Below are 17,178 nucleotides of genomic sequence, written 5' to 3'. Positions count from 1 at the left end.
TGAAAAGAGTCTGTGGGAGACCCCATCCCTCCCTGCCTCCCACAGGACAAAAGGGGAAGAACGGCTATGGAATCTACCCTTCTTTCACATCTTGGGTTCTGCCTTTAAACTACTGTCTGCTTCAAGTATTTTTTCAGCTTTAAAATCCTCAAGACCAAAGTGATATCTTGGTGAGAAATCAGATAAATAATACAAAGCCTTAGAAAGAGAAATGCCCATCAAGTTAAAAAAGTAAAATATTAGCTGAAAGGCTAATTAATTAATTAATTAACCCTAAAATCGATATGATAAAGTGGATACATAATAATGAAATAAATTATTTAATTTACCAGCTATTGCAGGGATTAAAGTATTAAAATTTAGAAGTCAAAGTCCCTGTGCTATCATTATACAATAAATATTTGGAATATTTCCATCTATCAATAATGCCATCTGTCCTAAGCAATACAAATGGACTACAACCCATATGGCTCCTTTCCCCATTGATTACTTTGATGAATGAGGGAGCAAAACCACCCATAAAATCATCATTTTATATGACACTGTCATTAAAAAGATACGGAGGAAGGAAAAACACAAGATGATATTTAATTTGAAACTGTCAAGTCAATTTAGTAAAGTTTTAACAACCAACATTATGATCCTAAAAAGTATCAGCATGTGGAATAACAGTGTGCCACTCCTGTACTCTCCTAGTACCTACAAAGAAACCGAAGAACCAAAAAATTTCCGGAAAGAATATAATAGCCAATTATGATATGTTCTGATTACTAATGATCCCAATAAGAAAATGCTCAAGTATACTTTTAGGCATGAATAATTACATTAAAAACACTTTCCTTTCACTTTATAGAAAATTATAAAATGATCATTTAACTTCTAATTGTAAGTTATTTTTAAAGCAAAACTGGTGATAAATTCCTTATACCTTATAATTCTTGCTATAAATTTCAACTCAGCAAAATAATCTTTCCCAAACTCATTTTCTTTTCAGCTATAAATGTACTATCTTAGGACATCAAAAGAATGTCATATAATGATTCCATAGCAAATTATTATAAAAGGCACCTAAATTGACATGAACTAAGCAGGAAGCTAAATACCACTAACTGGAATACTCAAGTATTCTTTTTGATTTGGTAATCTGCATTAAATTTAGATGTAAGGGGAGTTTGGTTGGCATGCTTAGAAATTACCTTCATTTTTCAAGATCTATAAAGATGGCCAGCACTTATTTTGCCCACTAACCTCCCTGAAAGATATCCTACAAATTGTTTCCTTGGTGAAACACTTTCCAAATTGGGATTCACATCCCTGGATAAGTGAGAAGAAATACATTATGAATAAATATGTTTACTCGATATTAAAATTTAGGTTTAGCTTAAATAATTTAAAATTTTATGTCATCTTATTTTTAGCTTTCACTGAATACCAAATGAAGCCACTGGGGGAAAGTCTGTGAAATAGCTAAAATTTAAATGTGTCAGCCACAGCAAAAATAAAAATAAAGTACAAATCCAGGAAATATTTTCCCTCTATCAATTGAAGAAAGCAACTTTCACAAGAATTCTACAGACCCCAGGAGTCACTGGGAGAGCAAAGGCTCTCAGACATGCAGGCCTTAGATCCTTCTAGATTACAAGTGTCATAACCGAAGTAAACTGCAATTACCATAACCAAGGTAAGAGGCAGATAGTGCCTACAGCTTGTAAACTCCACCTTGTTAGCAGATGCAGCAATGAGAAGGGTTTTTCATGGAAAACAAAGTATCTCCAAAGCATGGATGGCCAAATCAGAAACAAGCAGCTGTGACCTCTGTGTTCCCGTTTGATCAAAAGACTCACTAACACCTCCACAAACTTGAAAGCACATAACTTATGAGAAATTTCAATTTTTAGCTACTATTACCTGTTATTGTGCCAATGCCACATGATTTTAATTGTATCTTGACAACATATTTTTATATCTGCCATGTAAGATTTCCTTCTTCTTTTTCTTTTTCCGACAAAAATTTCCAGCTGTTTTTGCCTGCTTTATTCTTCCATACCTGCTTTAGAATTACTGTGTTAAGCTCATTCCCTATGAGACTTCATTCTAATCTTTCCCGTTGTTTAAAGTTTCTTTCTGCAATAAAGAGTTTTGATTTTCTTTACACAGGACTGAAATTTCTTACAGTTTTTGATGTTACTGTGCATGGAATCATTTTTCCTTTTTTTTTTCTAATGGCTACTGCTGATGTTTAGAAGTTAAAGGATTTTTGCATATTTCCTTTCTATCTAGCAATCTTAATAACTTTTATTAGTTTTATTGGTTGTTCACATGAGTCTCATGGGTTTACTAGGTAGATAATATCATTTGCAAATAATAATTTTATTGCCAATATAGCTTTTAAAGTCAACAAAGAACAGATCCCAGTAAGTTTTTCCTGGGATAAATTCCAATGATCAGTTTACTCTATTATTTCCTTAAAATTATATTACTTTCTGATGATACAGTAGTTTAAATAATGGTGTGGTCTAAATTCAATATATTTAAGAAATTACTTTAGATGTCTGTGGGAGCTTTAAGGGTCACAACCCAAAACCAGGATTAGATCTCATGCTGAAAACTAGAAACGGTCAAACATTTGAGAAGAATGGACAGATTAGGGCCATTTCAAATACCTTTGCAGAAATAAGATAAAACCTACCCCAAGTGAACAAAATATCAGAAAGATAACCACCCTCCTCCCATTCCCAGAAAGTACAGTGTGACATATGGGTAGAAATGTTTCTAAACAGAGTATTTTTCAACATTTTTGTAAGCGCTATAAGCTGCTCTTAAAGAATTCTTAACTTATTGCTTTGGGGAATTAAGATAAAGTTAGTGATGACTATAACTTTCTATTAAGCAATTTTCTTTCTCAATTGTGCACAGCCACTTATGAGGCAGAACATAACAGCTCAATCAAACCTTATTATACCAGATTCAGTTCAAACCCCTATGAAATGCACTGAGAAAGGCTTGATATTGCCTGAAGAAAACCTTTTCATAAATTGTTCTTTTGCAGACTAGAAATAAAATGGATACTATACGTACCTTTTTATGTGTCCTTAAGTTCTTCTGCCAGGTAGCCTGAGCAGTCTCAATGAACTTGCTGCTGATTACGTAACAGTGAGCCATTAGGATGTGGTGAAGTCCAGTGTCCCTATGTGTAGTTTCCAGGATTTTCAGGGTGTAGTGTAAGGACACGGCAGCTTCTGTTTGTATTCCACCACTCACAAGCTTCATTGTACAAGGTATTAGTGCAATTTGCCCAGCAAGGTACATGACTTCTCCAACTTAAAACAGGAAAAGGAAATTAAGGTCCGAGATAAGAAAAGATACTTCTCTCTTCATTCAAGTTATTTCTCAAGTTCTTATTCAGCTGGAAAAATGGAGATAATACTTGCTTTGGTGGGTAATTCTGAGTATAGAAATAATGTACATAAAACATCTATTATATAGAGTTTAGACTCAGAGTAGGCAATCAATAAATGGTAGAATTGTTAATTCTGAATCAAGACATAGCCCCCAGAGCAGCAAAGGTGACTGAATTTATTCATGGACCCAATAAAACTGTAGCTTTGAAAACTTAACCACTGTATTTGTTTTATAGGGTAAAATTAATACAAGGATAAATAGCCATACACACTGGACCTTACCAGAATTAGCTCTCAGTATATGTGGTTAACACTTTTACAATACCATAACATATGCCCTAATTCATTGGACACAGATGTCACTAGGAGATTATTTATTCTTGAGAAACTTTTGAAATAAAATTAGGAAAAATATATTTTTCTTAGTTAGAAACTTTACAACTTGGTGTCCCTCAAGGGTAGCCCTGTGGGTCAGCAGGATGAGGAGCCATGGGCTTTGGGTCCTGCAAGAATTACCTCAATATGTGCTGTGTGGCTGTAGAGTTGAAAATGAATTTGCACCTTATTCATTTCAGAGACTAAAGATAGGTTTTTTGGTTCTTAACAGTAGATAGATCATAGTTTTCTGCATATCAGCCTCTATAATTGGACATGAGATATAATGAGACCTTTTTACAAAGCATCTGTTTCCGTTTTCTATTGAGGCATCTACTAGATCTTGCTCCAAAAGAGCAAGGAGGATAATAAAGTCTCTTAATTCTCTTCTGTTTTTTTTTTTTTTTCCCACTATTGGAAAGATAAGCATACAAACTGTTCAGTATAAATAAAATGCCAAATACAGAGAGGAGGTGAGTAAAAAATGTTTTTCTCCCCATTCCTGGGATGTGTAAATTCCTTAATAGAGACTTTGCTGAACTTTTAACACCACTTAAAATTCCTCAGTATTAAAGCTCAGTGAAAAGAAACTGCAGTGCCTGGAAGACAAGGCAATCAAACCATGTGACAGTCCCATATGCAACTCCAAATCTGTCCTCATAACTGTCTGTAGAGCTCACAAAAGAGTCACACATGTAGCTACTGGAAGAATATCTTACACAATTTGGCACACAAGTTCTAAGATTAGCAGCTGAAGAGGGGGAGGAGGAAGAGAGGAACATAATAGATTAACTGACACCCATCCACTATCTTTCTAAATTGTTTGGAATGTTAAAAATATTGTTTTGATCAATCTATATATACACCCTCAAATTTGAAAGAGAAATGCAAAGCATGTTGTGGTTGAAAGAACAAATGGTTTAAAAAGAAAAAAACACTATGAAATATATGTCACTGAACAAGGGAGTCCAGCCAGCTCCCAAGTGGCATGTTAACATGATGAAAAGCAAATCCAGGATGCTGTGAATCAAAGAGGCATGAGTCTATTTTTAAAGAGGTCTGTGTCTCCCCACCCTGTTTGCCAAGTGCAATTTTCTGGAGAAGCCCAGCCTCCAAAATAGGTAAGCTTCTAAATGTTCCAGGAGTTACCTGCCCAAAATTTGTCCACCTCCACCCCTGATATGGCCTTTGGCTCTACAGACATCATCCATGTTAATTACCAGACAAACAGAAGAGCTGTTCAACTAGTTCACTTCCCCTATTCTTGAACAGATTGTTTGAGACATAATATGAATACTAATTAATGATAAAATATCTGTGAGTGTTTTGAAATATGGACAAAGATAGCACTTGTAGAAAGGCGCCCAGATAGATCTTGTGCAACAAGCTCCACTGGTCATATGAAGGGTCAGGCTACAACTCGGAGATATGAGAGCAAAATTGGCAGAGCTTTTGGCTCCAATTCAGTGGGAAATTGTGGACAACTTTTTTTTTTTTTTTTTTTTAAGTGTAGGTTCCCTTTCTTTTTAACCTTTTCCCTCTGTTTTAAATGGGAAGAATTTAAAATGAAAACTCTTTTTACAGACAAATGGAGGGAAAAACAATAAGAATTTTGTTAGCAATCAACTTGACTGGATGGAGGAGCAAGATTCCAATATATTTGATCCAGGAGTATGGGTTCTTGCCTTGGAGTAAAAGAAATTTAAGCCAAGTTCGGTCTGAGTGCCTGGGGCTGACTTAGGCTTTGATTCATGGGGCAGGGGAAAGGTCACTTAAAAGAATATGATCCCTCTTCAATTTAATTCCCCTTTTACAAATAGTTGCTTAGTCTCAGAGAAATGTACCCATAGAGATACAGGAAATATAATTTTCTGCTAAAGGGCAAAGGATATTAACAGGTTCAATTATGAAGACAGTTGGAATAGTATTCTTTGTAGTAAGAGCCTAAGCCACTGCCAAACCATGTTATCTCTCCTTCCTTTTCTTCTAAAATTGAATATTGTACTTTCTCCTTAAAGCGTTTCTAAACTTGCCCCATGTGGCCTCAGAAATTTTACCCCTTTAACATACTAGTTTTTGTAGTCTCCTATGATCTTCACATCTAGCACAAATGATTAAACAGTCCTTTGTAACTCTTTGGACTTCAGTAATTGCAATGTATTCTAATGTCAAAGAACAGAGAAAAGGATTATCCAAAATTAAAAGTAACAACAAAATAATTTATATTTGACCTGAATATGTTTTTGAATTGAATTTTAATAATGGATGCATCAATTATTAGAGAAATTAATTAACTTTACTCAAAGAAATTAAAATATTTCATGAAAACTGATTTAGGAAAGAATTAAAGTTGCCCACAGTCTGTATTTCATGTTCAGCTATTCTTTTATCTCCTTGAGGATTAGATCTGGGATTCATACACTTTCCTTAAATTGGATGATTCTGACAGTGATTCAAGGTTTGCCATTTTCTAAACCTGCTTGGGGGCAGGAGAAATGATCAAGTATTTGTATTGCAAAGCTTTTCTTTGTATTCAACAAATCTAGAAAAAAAAGATAAGTCAACAAATTTGTAATTATCAAATGAGATGCTGTTAATAGTAGTTACCTAGTATGAGCAAAACAAGAATATAAATAAAGAAGAACCACAGTAAAGACAACTTATTGTGTATATGAATTTTTGTTAAACCACACATTTTTGTGCTTTTTACATTTATTTATATTTTTCTTTATATGTACTAATCTTCTCTCCCCTCTCCACTAGACTCGATGGTTAGTACTTGAGGGATATAGTGAGGCTTTTCCTAACTTTGGAAATAGAGATATGAGAATGTCTTCTGAATTAGCGGGAAAAATATACAAGAAGTCTAGGATTTTTTTTTTTTTTTTTTTTTATTCATTCTTAGTGTTAGTCTGAGCCCTAGACTTGAGACTTAATATTTTATACTGGGCCCCATTTCCCTAAAGCCATCTCACCTGGAATGTCTCCCCTGGACCACCATTTATGCCCCACAGAGATCCAAGGTTAGGTTCAAGCACCCACCCCCACATTCAGGCCCTCAGTTAAGCGCCAAACCCAGCTGAAGCCTTGAACCACTGAAGGTGAGGCAGATGATTAGCTCAAAGAAGAGAAGGGGCATGTCTTCTTTTTCTTCTGTGAGTCCCAAGGATCCCCAAATTGATGCTATGATATCCAGAAATACTAGATGTGGTTCAGTAACAGGTTGTAAACCAATTTTACCAAGGACATTCATAGGGCTACTGTGCATTTACCAAGAGCAGTCATAGGGCTATTAGGACTGTTTGGGTTTTCACTTTCTAAGTATCACAGGATTAAAGAGAGGTTTAAACAGTTTTATAAGAAGAATTGACATACATGCTTTAGGAGAACAACAGTTTATATCCTTATGTTTTACCGTTGCTCAGGCCCCAAATCTTGGAATCTTTGAATATTTTCTTTCTTTTTCCCTGCTAGGGATTCCAACCAGTTCTACCTTCAAAATATATCCAGAATCCAACCACTTCTCACCAAGTTCAGTGCTACCACTCTGATCCAAGATACTCTCCTTTTTCATGTGGATTACTGAAATAACTCCTTAATTTGTCCATCTGCTTCTACCCTTGTTAGTCTTTGCTCAATACAATGCCCAAGTGATCCTTTTAACACGTAAGTCAGATCAGGTCAGTCCTCTGCTCAAACCCTCCTGGATCCCCATTGTATACAGAGTAAGGGTCAACCTCCTTCCATGGCCTACAAGGCCTATGTTTCAGTTTGCTCGAGTTGCCAGAATGCAATATACCAGAAATGGACTGGCTTTTATAAAGGGGATTTGTTAGGTTACACATTTACAGTTTTAAGGCCATAAAAGTGTCCAAACTAAGGCATCAACAAGAGGATACCTTCATTGAAGAAAGGCCGATAGTGTCCAGAACACCTCTGTCAGCTGGGAAGGTATGTGGCTGGTGTCTGCTGGTCCTTTGCTCCTGGGTTGCATTGCTTTCAGTTTCTGATTCCAGTGGCTTTCTCTCTAAGTGTCTGCGGGTTCTTACTTAGCTTCTCTAAGGCAAACTCTGGGCATCATCTCTTAACTTAGCATCTCCAAACATCTTCTGTCTGCATTTTCAAGCATCTGGGTCTGTGTCAGCTCTGAGCTCTCTCTCTCTCTCTCTCTCTCTCTCTCTCTCCCAGAGCTTTCTTAAGGTCTCACCTTGAGAGCTAATTAAAACCTACCTTGAATGGGCAGGGCCACATCTCCATGAAAATAATCTAATCAAAAGGTCCCACCCACAATTGGGTGGATCACTTCTCCATGGAAACAACCTAATCAAAAGATCCCACCCACAATAGGTCTGCCCCCACAAGAGTGGATAAAAAGAACATAGTCTTTTTTGGGGTATATAACAGATTCAAACCAGCACAGCCTGGTACAATCCCTGGCCCTCTCCCCTTACTCTCTGACTTACCTTATGCTACTGTCTTGCAGGTTCACTTTGCTCCAGCCACACTAGTCTCCCTGCTATTTCTTGGACAAGACTCAAACACTCCCATTTTAGCACATTTCCACTGGCAGTTTCCTGGGTTGTCCTACCCCAGTAATCTGTTTGGCTAAATCCTCCACCTCCTGTCAGGTCTTTGCTCAAATGACACCTTCTCAATGAGCCCTTCCATGACTACCCTATTTAATTCCGACTTCTCTCCTATATCACCACCCCCATTCTCAATCTCCCTTATACTGTATTTTTGTCTCCTCCTGCTTGCATGTAAGTTCTGTGAAGGATGTATAGAACCTGGCATGTAGTAGGTGCTCAATAAATACTTCAAAAGCAACACTATGAATGATAAGGGGGGAGTTCTGCCAAGAGCAAATACTAAAAGTCATGGGAAACACTGTAAAAAACAGGGGAAAAAAATGGAATATCCTTCTACTGCCAATCAAGTTATGAATTTCTTTGTATAAACCAAAAGATTAAAATAAAAGTAGGCAATCCTTGCTGGCATGGATTTTCCAGATGATCACAAAACCAGAGAGAATAGGTAAGAGGTAGGCAAGGCAACTGCAGCTGTTGCTATAGAACAAAATGTGGTTGATAAAGGGGGTTAGAATAACAACTCTAATTGAGTGGAGAGCATTTGTATCTACTGATGATATTCAGAAAGCAGAACTGATGGAATGTGATGCTTGATGGGATGCATATCTGGGAGGTGGGGAGATGTGTGAAAAAAGAAAGGAATCTAGGCTGACTCTTGGCTTCTAGTTTGATCTAAAGGCACACTTTACTTGTAAAAGTGATGTGCTAAATAAAAGTATTTTCTCCTTACAATCTAACTAATGGAATCATCAGTGTTATTTGAATTGATAATAGAAAATACAAGAGAGAATGATGTTAAATTCAAGTAGGAGAGGATAAATAGAAAAAATAACTGAAACTGTGGAACTGTAACCCATAATATTCTTTGAAATTTGTTGTCTAACTACTTGTTAAATTTAACTTGGAAAGTTATCACCTCTATGTATATATGTTATATCCTACAATAAAAATATGATAAAAAAGGAAAAAAAAATGAAATGCTAACAAATGTAACTAGTTTATTACCATCCTACAAATACAGGTGTAATGCTTTATGATGATAAAAGCTATTGGGATAATAGGCAGAAATTTTAGATTACTGGTTTATAAATAAACTTTGAATTTTTATTTTCCTTTTGTTCTAGAGCAAAAATCCAATCTCCCATGTCAGCAATAGTGTATTTAAAAGGCAAACCAATGTCCTCATTATGGTGGGATCAAATGTGATTCTAACCCTCAACTTTGAGACTGAAGCCCCAGAGGCATTTCAGCACCTGTGTCCCCACCTTGTTCCAGCTCACTGCAATTATAGCAAAGTCACTTAGCAGGAGAAAAGTCTATACTGCAAAGAGATATAGTCATTGGTTCAGTCTGCTCTTTAAAAAGCTATTTAGAGTTTCAAGTACAAGCTGCTTGCTGAACAAAAATCCTTAGACACAATCATTCAAGGGATTTCAACCTGACCTCAAGTATTTCACAAAGGAATGATACACCATTTGTCCAAAGAGAATGAAACACCTGTTTCTAAGAGTGATTTAAGTCGATAAGTAATAAACTAAATCTTTGTTATGAATGCATTCTGGTGTCTGAATGACTATTGCCCTTTTGGAGGGCAAAGTGCACAAAAGATTCAGTGACCTGACTTGACAGTCAAATAACTACCATTATGTTCAGTCAATGTAAGTAAGCACCATGGACAATGTGCTAATTGGCTGTCTCTGATCAGCCAAGTGTACCTTTGACCTTAATGAGAACCTAATCAATTAATACTTAAGGCAATAAAGACCTCTTGCTGATTAAGTTATACAGAAATCATCTTTTCTAACAGGATTAGAGCTGCAAAGTGGCAAAATTTTAACTTAATATATGAAAATCCTCTCTTCTTAGGACACCCTTATTTAGTTAGGGTAGTGAAAGTCAACCTTGAAACATGCAATCTTTGATTCAAGTATGTTTAGAAGGTTTTTTCAACAAATAAATAATAATTTAATTTTTTCAGATACTAATTCATTAATTTAGTAATTTAGATATTAAAATGAGAACTTCTAATCTGCATATGAATTACATAAAAGTGATACGATTCTAGAGTTGAAAAAAATATGGTTTCTTAAAACTAAAGGAGTCCATATTAAAATTCTAGAGAGAATAATGAAATGTAATGGAATTGTTTTACAATTTGGATCTTTCAGCAATCTAAAATATACTATGCAAAGATAATAGTAGTTAGCATTCTCAGGGCTTCTCAAGATGTTACTACTGCTCTTCATAAAATATGGAAAACACTATTAAAATTTTTTACATCATAACAGAAATTGTCATTTTTAAGTAAGGAGTCTTTTTTTTCTGTAACTTGATCAATATAAAGCAGAACCCCTTTATGTGCTCTGTAGACAAGGTAAACAGTCTCTATCCTGAAATACAGCCATAATTTGTAGGATCTTCCAGAATTGCTTTCTGCTTACAATGTATGATGTCTGAGTTGGCAAAGGAACAAGTTTATCATTTTAGGTTAAAAATTTATCATTTGGACACAATGACTAAAATTTTACAATTCTTTGCCTTTAAAATTCCTCTCCTCCGAGAACAAGTTTTCCTGTTTAAAGCTTTGCAACTCTCTTGGCTCAGATGATACATTTGAAAATGTACATATTTTATATAGGAGAGGCGATACGGTTCCTTTAAGAAATACTTAAAAAGCAACAGCTGCAGAAAGCAATAACTGTTTCTGAGGCTTTTAATACAGATAAATATGCAAATATATCATATTATTTTTAATATACCAGTCTAACACAGTGTAGTGACTGAAAACAGAGCAAACAAACTCTGTGTATTTAGATTTATAATGAGAAATATGCACCTATCAAAACTGGAGTTATTGTCATGTTGTAGCGAGTAATAAAGTGTTTTTGGATGGTAAATAAACAGTGCTAAGTCATAACCAGAACACTGATCAAGTCCACAACGTAGCTCTTCTGACTATTACCATATCATCAGTATTGTTTTAAAAAGTAATTGTGCTAACATTCGTCTGCTGATGAATAAAACAGAGCTAATATTCAGTTGTATTTCTCAAACAATAAGGCAATTTTATATAGACCCTGGTTTCTAAAGGCAGGATGGATTGGGTTTCATAATTTAGACTAGCAATTCAGGTAATTAAATCAAGTTACACATTTTGTACAGAATCATTTAAAAAATCCATAATGGAGGCAGAATTAAATCCCACAGGTTCATTTAGACCTCACTATGCTAAGCTTTCTTCTAAAATTACCCACAGTGACTTCTTTCCCACATTTATTATGAAAAATTTCAAACAGAACAAAGAATTTTACAGTGAACAGCCATATACACCACCACCATTAACAGTTTACTATACTTGCTATATCACATTGATTTGATCATAATGATTTTTTAAAGATTTTGACTGCTACAGTTTACTTTTAAAGAATTAATTTTAAAAATTGGAAGAATTTTAGATTTAAAGAAAAGTTGCAAAAATAATACAGAGATTTCCTGTATATCCCTTACGCAGTCTCATCCCTCACCTTCATGGTACATTTGTCAAAACTAAGATACCAACACTATATGTTGCTAGTAACTAACCTCCAGACTTCATTCAGATTTACCAGTCTTTCCATTAATGTCTCCCTTTTGTTCCTGATACTGTTAAGCTGTCCTTTGGAAAGGTTGATCAATGTACAGTTTCATCAGCAGAGAACTCATTATCTTGAGATCTTAAGATCTCATTATCTTTGTTTCTAGCTTTAAAACATCATATGTCCAAGAATAGTGTGCCGGTTTATATATATTATGTCCTCCAGAAAAAAGCCATATTCTTTAATGCAATCTTGTAGGGGCAGAGGTATTAGTGTTGATTAGGTTGGAACTTTCTGATTGCTTCCATGGAGATGTGACCCACCCAACTGTGAGTGACACTTTTGATTAGGGTGTGACCTGTTGATGAGTGTTTCCATGGAAATGTGGCCCTGCCCATTCAGGGTGGGTCTTGATTAGTTCACTGGAGTCCTATAAAAAAGCTCACAAACAAAGGGACCTCTGAGCAACTGAGAGTGACATTTTGAAGAGGAATCGCAGCTGAGAGGACAAAACGCCCCAAGAACATCATTTTGGAGAACGTCATTTTGAAACGGAACCTGGGAGGAAGCAGAAGCCAGTCACGTGCCTTCCCAGCTAACAGAGGTTTTCCGGAGGCCAATGGCCATCCTTCAGTGAAGGTACCCTGTTGTTGATGCCTTACTTTGGATGCTTTATGGCCTTCAGACTGTAACTTTGTAACCAAATAAACCCCCTTTATAAAATCCAATCCATTTCTGGTGTTTTGCAAAATGGCAGCATTAGCAAACTGGAACAAATAACTTTCTTTTCATTTGTTCTGCTTGAGAAGTCTTTCTTCAATTCTGGAACATCCTCACTCATTATCTCTCTGAATACTGATTTTACCCCATTCTTCCTATTTCCTTCTTGCAGAGTGAAACTGGACATATTTTAGATCCCTCTTTCTATCTTTCATATTTCTCTCTTGTATTGTCCATTATTTTGTCTTGCTGTGATGCATTCTGGATAATTATTTCAGCTCTATTTTCCAGTTAATTCATTCTCTTTCTGCTTGTTTAATCTTCTGTTTAATCCATTCCCAGAATTTTAAATTTTAATGATTATGGTTTTCATTTCTAAATGTCCTATTAAAAAACTCTGCACACTTTTAAATAGTCTTCCATTTTTTCACACTCTTCAAATTATGTATCCAACAATTCTAATATATTAAGTTCCTGGGGTTCTTACTCTGTATTTTTGTTTGTTGATCTGATGACTCTTTGTAGTGCCTTGTTTGATGTACGTTATTATTTTGGACAGTGAACTAATGTTTGGCATGGCTTTATCTGTGTAACTCTTGTAATATCTGGGTTAAATGTACATTTTTTCAGAGAAAATTTGTGTTTGATTCTTCCAGGTGCACCACAATGCCAAGTTATTACCAATTTGTGATTATTTGAAATTAATTTATCTACTAGGGTTTCCTGGACCACCCTGATTATGAAACTTCAACTCCAACTTTGTATGAGGGAAAACCTGTGTGTTTGAATTCCCAGGGGATTATGTTTTGTTTTTTACCCAGGGCCCAAACCAAGACAGACAAGTTTCTTGATGTCTCCTTTTGCTTGTAAGCCTACTTTCTTAGTCCATCCTTTCACCGAGATTATAGTGCTTCAAGAGTCCTGGCTTCCTGTATAGTGGCCTCAGATCCCACTCTCTACCTTATGCCAGCTTCAAGGCTTTGTTTTCTATTCCTAATTGCCATTCAAACACAAGCATTTTGGTTACCATGATTAGCAAATCATTTCCACAGTTTCAGCTTCTGTTTACCAACTTCCTTTCCATTTGTTGATCCTGAGATTTCTTTTGCTTTCTTTGAAACTGATCACACATAAAAGATGATCCTGTCTGTCTTTTTATCCAGCATTTCTAGATGTGTATTTTGATATGTCCTTCAGACTACCTAGGGTTGCTGGAAATACAGGATGCTCAGTTAAATGTGGATTTCAGATAAACAAGGAATACTCTTTTAGCCCAAGTATATCCCAAATATTGCATGGGTCATACGTATATTAAAAGATTATTCCTTGTTTACCTGAAATTTAAATTTAACTGGGTGTGCTGGTTTGGACGTATTATGTCCCCCAAAATGCCATTATCTTTGATGCAGTCTTGTGTGGGCAGGAAATGTATTGGTGTTGATTGGGTTGGAGACTTTCCATTGTTTCCGTGGACACATGATCACTCAACTGTGGGTGAGATCTTTCATTGGATAATTTCCATGGAGCTGTGGCCCCGCCCATTCAGCATGGGCCTTGATTAGTTTACTAGAGCACTAGATAAGCTCAGACAGAAGGAGCGAGCTTGCTACAGCCAAGAGGGACACTGAAGAATGCACAGGACCTGAGAAAGGAGCTGCAGATGAGAGACTGAAGATGGCCGTTGAAAGCAGACTTTTGCTTCAGAGAAGCTATGAGATGAAAAATGCCCCAAAAGCAACTAAGAGTGACATTTTGGAGAGAAGCTGAAGCCTAGAGAGGAACGTCCAGGGAGAAAGTCACTTTGAAACCAGAACTTGGAGCAGACGCCAGCCACGTGCCTTCCCAGCTAACAGAGGTTTTCCAGACACCATTGGCCATCCTCCAGTGAAGGTACCCGATTGTTTATGACTTACCTTGAACACCTTATGGTCTTAAGACTGTAACTTTGTAACCAAATTAACCCCATTTATAAAAGCCAATCCATTTCTGGTGTTTTGCATTCCAGCAGCATTAGCAAACTAGAACACTGGGCATCCTGGAATTTTATTTGCTAAAACCGATAACCTTAGAATCCAAACTATCATATTGTTGGATATGAAATTCTGGGTTGTATCTTAAGTACAATTTTGAGAAATCATATCTGAGTGTGCATTTATTGAGTCATTATACATTTCAGAATATCATTTTTTTCCTCATGGGTATCAATTTGGCTGACACATACCGTTTTAAATGGAAAATTCTACAGACAAATGTTCCATTGTCTTCACATCTGTATGAAAAAATCTGAGCCCATAAGCCCCCCACCCCAAGTGATCTGCTATTTTCTAAATGCTTTATTCTTGAAATTTAATAACTTAAAGATATTTCTTGATATTGGCCCTTCTTTTCAAGTATGAAACAAATTGAACTTTTTGATCTATAGATTCAGGTCTTTTTTCACTCCCGGAGAATTTTCTTTGAATTTTTGTGGGTTTCATTTTTTCTGATTTCTTTTTTCAGCATATAATAACCATATGTTAACTTTCCTTTGTTTTCATCTACTTGGGTACTTTTAAATGTTTGACTTTTTACGACCTCTTATTTTTGGTGAGTTTTCTCAAACCTGTCCTCTATCACTGTATGAGTTTTCTACACTGCTGCTTCTAATACATGTACATTTTTTTTCTTGTGGTATTATTTTCTTATTTTCATCTTAATTTCTTTCTTCAGGTCTGCCACCTTCCTTTTCATCTTATTCCTTGTTCTATTCTCATATTTGATCTTATTTCATAAAATTCAAGTTCCCTTTTCACAAGACTGCAAAGCAGTTGCAAAAATTTTATATCACTTTTTGAAATGCATTTTCTTCCAAAGTATCATAATCTGTACCTGAATTTTGCATGTTCTGATTATTTGTTTCCTTTATTTTCTTTCTGGTGTGAGCAAAATTTACTTGATAGGTCTCATTTCCATGCCTCTCTCTGTGAAAAAGTAGTGGGCATATCTCTTGATTTTCTTTCCTGAATGCCTAGGCGCTAAGTAAATTCTCTGTTAGAATATACATAGTGGGCATATGCCAATCTTTAGTATTATTTGTTTTGTCTTACAGCTGTCAGAGAGAACAGGAGGAAGGGTCAGGGAATTCTGTTTCTGATAGTGCCTCCTTCATTCTACCAATGTATCCATAGAGTTGGGGGTGTTTGGTACTCTGGGCTTCACTTCGTTTCCCCACTTCATGGTAACCCAGATATTTTCCTGCGTGGTTTGCATATCTTGACCACACATTTCTTCCCCACCTTCTTACTCTGATTTTGTTGGCTACTGCTTGCTATTCCTGATCAAACCTATTGCTCCGTGAAAATTATTCCCCTTTATTCTCCTTCTCTCTTACTGGAGAGAAATGGTCAGGCTTGGTAGCCCTTCCACCTAGGGCTTCAGGTGACTGAAGTGAAAAGGTGAGGGACAGGTGCTCCCAAATGGTACAGTCAACATCTTTTTATTTGCCCTATTTCTACTCCCAATTTGTTTTCCTCCAAATTGAGGACAAAATTGGGGAGTTAGTTGTTTGTGTGCTTTTGTAAACAATTTCTTTCATATATTATCCCCTCACTATATTACTCTTTAGAAGAGGAATTCTGCATCGATTCCTACCATCTTATATATTTAAGTTGTTCTGTATTTAGATAATGCATTTTGATCCTTCCCTAGTTATTAGCATCATTCACACATTTTTTTTTTGTTTTTACTTCTTTTTGTTAATTTTTCATATGTTCTAGAAAAAATGTTTGTGAACCTATCCTTCTGTTGACTGCCATTTTCCCTCTAATTGCCCATTTTAAAGAAAGGCATACATCCTTGGTAAAGTCATTTTACTACTTTAACTCTCAACTTGTAAAATAATGGGGTAGGCCTAATGATCCATGGTGTCCCTTCCATTTTTATGATGACATGAATTGATAGATTATGTCCACTGTGATGTAAGCACACAGTGAACACTGAAGAGCAAACCTGGCACTCTGTACTTTGCCTGCCGCATATGCAAAGATTAATTTACTCCATAGTCAGTGACCCTATTTATGACTTCAAGTTTCCTTGTCTCAAAGTTGGTCTTAGATATGTGTTCAAACAGTTCTTGTGCAGAAACAGGTGGAAGGCAGATGCAGATAGAATATTAAATATAGAGGGGAGAGTATGAAAATTTTCCTCTGATTGCTCCCTTTATCTCAGTGAATTAAGGGCATCTTCAGAGGGTGAAGAAGGAGAGGAAAGTATTGAAAGTCTGGGATGAGAAGGGAAACTGTGAACTCGTTCATCAAGGAGTGTCAGAGTGAATGGATTAGGGACTATAATGAAATTACTAGATTAGAACTAAGTGTTCAGTTAGTAAATGCTCACAAACTTAAAGTGAAAGAAGTCAGCATGACTGTGGTTTTCCTTTAGCCATATTTAGCTGTCCAGGTGCAAGTGAAGAGGAGGTATAACTGGGGCTGGAATTTTGTCAGGTGAGTGTAATTGAAGGAGGGTGAGGGGGCAAGGCAG

General features: G+C 36.1%; 1 pseudogene; it reads right to left on the bottom strand.

Annotated features, from left to right (window-relative positions):
• LOC119532195 overlaps nucleotides 1-17,178 on the bottom strand; it is a 184,678-nt pseudogene that overhangs the window by 72,992 nt on the left and 94,508 nt on the right.

Source organism: Choloepus didactylus, chromosome 4 (assembly GCF_015220235.1).
Source record: "Choloepus didactylus isolate mChoDid1 chromosome 4, mChoDid1.pri, whole genome shotgun sequence".
Lineage (NCBI taxonomy): Eukaryota > Metazoa > Chordata > Mammalia > Pilosa > Megalonychidae > Choloepus > Choloepus didactylus.
The sequence above is the reverse complement of the archived record's forward strand: the minus strand, read 5'-3'. Positions and strand labels throughout refer to the sequence as shown.